At 41.0% G+C, this 6771-nt stretch overlaps 1 long non-coding RNA gene across 2 annotated transcripts; it reads right to left on the bottom strand.

The window, feature by feature from the left end:
* Nucleotides 1-760: 760 nt before the first annotated feature.
* LOC121301550 lies at nt 761-3892 on the bottom strand. 2 transcript variants are annotated; one of them, XR_005947630.1, is made up of 4 exons: nt 3797-3892; nt 2050-2173; nt 1178-1254; nt 761-850 (listed from the first exon to the last, which is right to left on the bottom strand). It is a non-coding gene; the product is annotated as an uncharacterized LOC121301550 (long non-coding RNA). The 2 variants fall into 2 exon arrangements; XR_005947629.1 differs by having other exon boundaries at nt 2050-2205; nt 3797-3886.
* Nucleotides 3893-6771: the final 2879 nt, after the last annotated feature.

Here is a 6771-nt window from a genome sequence, read left to right as displayed (position 1 = left end):
TATACTTTGCAGAGATTATTAATACTTCCATGGGTTGCTTTTTAAAATTTATTTATTTATTTATTTTTTTCAGATGCCATTTCACTGCTCATGTACTCTCTTGGCCAATAGCAGAGCTAGGTGATGAAGAGCCCCGCCTCCCTGTCAGTTGTACTGGCTGACCACTTTCTCTTAAATGTTGTGTAGTTGGCTCACGTTTCCATTTGTTTTAGAAATGAACAAGTATTCAAAACTTGATCAAAGTATTCGAGTGGTAATTTTATTTAGAATACTTTATTACTCGAATATTCGGTCTCACCCCTAATCACTACGTGACCTGTATCCACGGTACGTACATGTAAAAATGTAAGTTTGACATACAGATCGACAGACAAGGTATCCCCATCAGGAACGAGTCGGTATAGCGGGTCAGGTACATTAGGGTATTGTCACCATTCCTTTTGTGCTATGCTGCAAGTATCACAATTTCAGTATACAGCTAAAGTATGGAGTAAGCCTTAATTTTATATCTTGTGTATGGTTACCATGGTATTTGTTTTATTTTGACAGTTATCATATCGTGGACCCAGCCCTAGTTCCCATAGACACCCAGATTCTAATTCTAAACAAGAACGCCACAAAACGTAAGATAACTAATACTTCAGACCAGCGCCGAGTTGCTCTTTAGAACCAGCATTGCTTCCTCCTGGGTCTCGATCATTCCAATAGAAGCCAGTATCTGGGATGTACGGGAAAGCACACAAGGAGCAGATTAACAGCGAGTTCCTGATTCTACTCACCAAGATGTCGGGAGATGTCCTCAATACTTTGACGGGAAAGTGGGACCGTGTCAGCCTGACGGATCAACACCCTGGCGAGACAAAGGCTACATCTCATCCGTCATTCATGATATCTATCCGTTTCCTGACACAATAGTTCCACCCAGTCCTGTCCCCTAGACACACTCTAGGAGGGCTTCTACACCTGAGCAGACACTGCAACCTTAACCCAAGTCAGACTTTTAGAATATTCTAGAGGAAAATACCACAATCCAGGGATGAGTGAGAAATGATGATAACTCAGAAAGTGTCCGCGCTCACTAGCCATACCGAGAAAACACACTGACGTGAGTATTAACGCTCAAAAGGTTGTTTCTGAACATGCCTGAAAACCACTTACAAACAGATGGCATAGTTACCGTTTTTCCTTGCAAAATATTTCCACTTCAATACTATCTTTGCTGGTTTTGGAGCAGACAGCAGCCCCTTGGAAAAGCTAGAGAGAAAAAAAAAAATATATATTTACGTCTTGAATCTGTGATATGACCTACTGGAGAAAAGCAGACCAGTCCATTCATTCAGGAGATGCTCAAGTTCAAATGAAAAGTAAAACTAAGAGTCAGAATATGTGTGATTATACTCTACACTGCTACATCAGTTATCCCATTTAGCAGCAATAAAGAACATTCAAAAATATGCTATGAATGGACTGAGCAAGGCTTGATCTCAGCACTTCTCCAGACAAGCTGAAAGCCAGGTAAAGGTGGATTGAGAAACATTGGGACTTTATATTGGTACAGCAGAACCCAGAACCACTCAGAATGACTGTGAACCCCTTTAATTAGTAAGGGGAATGTTAAAAAAGCAATCAAAATGAAATCTGAAGCTACAAGGTTTAAAACGGCACACCCTGCAAAATCAACTCTTTCAGGAGGTGTAATTTCACCCTGAACTTTTATATTTCTCCCTCTGATCTCTGAATACACAGCTTGTCATTTACCATTCTCCAAACCACCCGCCTGCACATCAATTTAGAGCAGACTCCCACCCCAGGTGTGGGAAATAGACTCCTGTTGCAGAGCTGTTTCACCCATTCCAGGATTTACTATGTGCTTTCTTAGCCACAGTGCAAAAGGTAGCAAGTTCGGGTGTGTCTTATTAAAGCTTAGTAAAAAGCTTTAATAACTTAGTAAAAGCAGGAGTGGATCAAACTGTTATGCAATGGGAGCCTTATTTCCAGCCCTGCACCCACCCTTAAACTTTGCTAAAGATCAAGGGCCAATCTCCTCACCTTCGCAGGCCAAAGGCGCCCTTCCCACAGGCACAAGAGGTAGTTCAGCTCTGCCATCCCCGTCCCTCATGTGGACCTGCAGAGGTGCCAGTGCCAACGCGAGACTGCCAAGGAGAACTGCCAGCTGCACAAGACAGACAAGAAACCTTCGGCGACCTTTAATACATTAAACACTGTGTAAACGGCTGTTCAACGTTTCTTTAAACAATCTTGTGCATTTTCAACAGAAAACTAGACTATATAGGCAGAATTACATTTTACTTTTGCATTTTCAAATTTGACACAGTGTCCAATTTCCATAGTTTATAATGTATCACTGTATTAGATTATTAAAATCAGGCAAGAGCCACAAACAGCTTTTGGTTAAACGCTCAGTAAAATACCGTTCTGTTTACAGTTATTAGTACAGTACAGGCAAAAACAAAATATTCGCTAAATCTCAGTCTCAGATACGAGGGCTGGCGATGGAGGGTCTACATACAATCGCATGCTGATAATGACAAACTTCCGTTTTTTTTTACATTACCCAAAAAGTTTAGCCACGATTGACCTTAAATCGAATCTTACATACAGGTTTGATTTTGCGGGTCTGCGTGTCTTAATGACAATGTGCGGGTCACTTGCGTGGTCTGTAATTTGAAGATGTATTTTATTTATCTTATCATGGCAGACCCAACTTCAGGGTGCACAGCAATCGACAGTTTGAGAACTCATGCGAGCGTTTCTAATCTCAAAATACAAACGTTAAAACTCGAAAGGATTTTGTTGCGCTAAAGCATTCTAATAAATCACCTTTTATCACGGCGTGTTTACCGTGTGCTCTTAGTGTTTTGTAAATTGGCTGCCTGCCTTTTCTACTCCGCGTCGTTTCCCGGACTCCCGTCAGCTTGTCTGTGGGACACAGCCCGCTACTTATCTGTTCAAGTATTTTGATAATTGATAATAAACAAGCAGCGTCGTTGCCAAGTCATTGCAAACCTGTAGATACTTCGCTGGTTTGTTTTCAAACTCCGGCCCCCTGATAATAACAACTACATCATGTATATAACAATAGCCCTTCAATAATAACATATAACCCCGGGGAAGCTGGAGGGCTCACCTGTTTTTGCCCCAACAGACCAGGGCTCAGGTGTGTTTATTATATTTGTGATGATCGCGTATGCAACAAAACGTGGCGGAGGATTTTACCACTTTTAGGAGATATTTTGGAATCCCCCAAAATCCCTCAAGTGTAACCTAATTTGAATCTGAACCCCACGACTCCTGTCAATTATATAATCTGTTTTTATTTCCGACTCTAACGATGCAACATATGCCCAGAACAAAACACAGGGGCGACTGCCGGACGTGCGATTATTAAACACACGTTTTACTACTGCGCCGATCCCAGCTCATAAACAGCACCCGACACAGATAACCTCATAATACAAAATATGTGAAACAAATAAACAAAAACACGCATAATGTATACGATCGCTGTTTCCATATACTGTTCTAATAATCCTAGCTCGCGTTCCCCACTCTTGCGACGGGAACTCTACTTTGCAAACGACAATTTAACACCCAGAGAAAAACAAGCCTGATTTGGTGCTGGATTAACTGGCCCTGCCGAGCGAACTGCACCGCACACAACAACCTCGGACGATGTCTTGCATCTTGGTTTGTATTTTAATTCTTTACAAAACAGGTTCTGTGCAAAGTTTACAGAGCATTGTTGAACCTGCACGCCCCTGAACCTCACTCTCACCTTCCACCTCGGTATCCCCACCTTTACCCCACAAGCACCAACGGCTTTCAACACACTTCTTCCGCTATTATAGATTTTGGGAAAAATAACGCGAGGCTTTTGGTGCTGGAAGGTAGTGCGTGACCACCGAGCGTCTCCCATCTCCCTCGCTTGGCATTATGGGAACTGTAGTTTTATATATATACACACACACACACACACACACACACACACACACACACACACACACATATATATATATATATATCAAATATAATATATTATTATTAAACCCGTGCTAATCGCTGTGTGGTGTAGCTATTGGCATAAGTTGATTCAGGTCATATTCACTTCTGCTAAAAAATCATAAAGACGTTATATTTTACGGTACATATTAATTGTATAAATGTCATACACATATTTACAGTATTTTTTTGTATTATTATTTTATTATTATTATTATTATTATTATTAACTTGTGTAAAGCCCCTACCACGCACTGACAAACTGCACTGATTAAACTTTGCGAAGTTCTGATTCCATCTCATTCCATCTCAACAACTCAGAGTGCAGAGTGCAGAACACAAATAAATGATGAATAGGAACACACATATGATAATAAATAAAATAATAATAAAAAAAAATTAGGCAAAATTTAAATTGCCATCTGTTTTTCATTACCAGAACAAAACTGTGAAACCAGCCCCTTGTTCGTGGTGTGTGGGAGTGAGCAGCAGACCATACCTCCGCAGCTTCCAGGATCTGCTTGATGACATGGGCTGCGTCCCTCTCACTGTAGTATCCACGCTGCACGATCCTGCGGAGACACACAGCAACACTCACCAAGGAAGAGCCAGGCTAACTAACGTACTGATTCATCACAATCATACATCCTGACCTCGAATTTACAAATGCAAACAAACCCGCAAACCACTCAGAGGACTAGATCATGTTCTGACACACTCACCAAAACAATCCACTGTGTTTTATATATATCATGGCAGCCCGCAGCAAGCATGCAATATTTTTATGTAAAAAAATAAAAATAATAAGAAGAATTAGGAATGTCAAATCAAATAATGAAACCAGATTGCACAAAAGAGTGTAAATAATGACATTCCGAGTTACAATATAAAAAAAAAAAAAAAAGATGAATCATAGAATGCGTTAACGAAACAAAAAACTTGCTATTGTATTAAAAAAAAAAAAAAAAAAAAAAAAAAAAAAGCAGGCATAATTCTGTAGGTGTTTGCAATTCCATTTGGCAATCAGAAAATGTCATGATGAATGTCAGACGTTTTAACCACAATCATATACTCAACTCTTTGGCACGAAGTGTTCGAATGAAACATTAAAATCATGTTTGTTTGTTTTTTCCCCAAGCAGCGACGTGTTCATCAGTCGCCCACAGTGGTGGCACAATTTTTTTAAATACAGTAGTTATTTCTTATTTCTTTCTGAATATTTTCCTTTCAAATTTAAAGTATCCGTCTCAGACAGCCGCGTTTACATGCTGATAATATTATTAATAATTGTATTTTGTTGCATTGCTGTGAACAGAAACCCAGGTCCTGTATTCAGAGTTAAAGATCCACGGCTTTCTCCTTCACTCCAGTATAATGTACCCAGCGTCATTAATAACAATAGCAATTCACAGCTAACGGTCGCCTCCCCAGCGTTATTATTACTGTGTGCACCTGACCTACACGTTTCAGAAACAGTTAGTCTGAATCTAGCCCGAAATGCCCTGAACCAGAGTATGAATGAACCACGCCACATCCACAGCCGCTCCAATGCTGGGCTGGTATTGGAAGGAAGGGGTGCCAATCTCCAGACGGGCGCAAAAGTAAACAATGCCGCCTGGGTTCTGTTGACCCAGTTTTGAGTGTGCTTGTCTGGATCGGCCTCGGAGGACTGAACAAATCAGAATGATCAAAAGTACAGAATGTACTTTTAACCGGACTGGCACCTCCAGACAAGGTCAAAGCCAGGTAGCGACTGATATAGAGCAACGTGACCTTTTTATACAGACTGCAATAATTCTGTGTGGCTCTTATTGCAGTATGTTAGCATTACATAATCCAAGATTATTGCTTTTCAGGGTTTGTGAATCCAGATGCATATCTGTATGCCTGCCATAGATATAGGCTAGATCAGGTGTCTTCATATTAGTAAGCGCCAGCACCATCTAGTGCACAGCAGTGTATTGCAAGAAAAACAAAAGGAAACTTAATTCAAAGTGGCAGATCACTAGGTGGCGCTGGCTTTTACTTTCATAAAGACACTTTGGCTAATCTAGACTGCAGTATGACAGACAACTAGACCTGAAAAGCAGCTTCTGAACTCAGAATCAAAGCAGCTTAATACAGAATTAGCAAAGAACAACAGACCCAAACAACACACTATTGGATACATTGCAAACATCCTGAAAAGTCATTGGGACAGCAAAGCCAACTAAGAAAATAACATTTGAAGTTACTCTTTCCGGATCTGTAGAAATCAAACGATGATACTGTTGCACTAAAGTCAAAGGTGTTGGGTTCTGACTCACTCAGGGTGCCAGGATATGTAACAATGTGCCTGGCCGCTGTGTGTGAGTGAGCGTGAGCGTGTGTGTGTGTGTGTGTGTGTGTCAGTATGCGTGTGCGTGCGTGTGTGTCAGTGTGTGTCTGTGTGTGTGTGTCAGGGTGTGTCAGTGTGTGTTTGTGTGTGTCAGTGTGTGTGTGTGTGTGTTTGGACTTTTCATGCCACATATTGCAAGTACTGCATACTGATAAGAAGTGACTTTCTTTAGAATGACCACCAGATGGTGCCATTCCCTCACATTTGCTCCCCGCTCTGTGTCTGGCGCTAAGGCCGAGGTACGTTCTGCCAACGTTTCTTCCCTCCCATGACAGCGAGATGCCGGAGATTTTCCATTGCTTAAAAAATGCTGAGCAAATTCAGAGGCATTCCTTTAAATGAATTGTAACATAACCATGTGCTTATTGCTGACA

Source organism: Polyodon spathula, chromosome 27 (assembly GCF_017654505.1).
Source record: "Polyodon spathula isolate WHYD16114869_AA chromosome 27, ASM1765450v1, whole genome shotgun sequence".
NCBI lineage: Eukaryota > Metazoa > Chordata > Actinopteri > Acipenseriformes > Polyodontidae > Polyodon > Polyodon spathula.
Note: the sequence above shows the minus strand (reverse complement) of the source record. Positions and strands in the feature narration are given on the sequence as shown.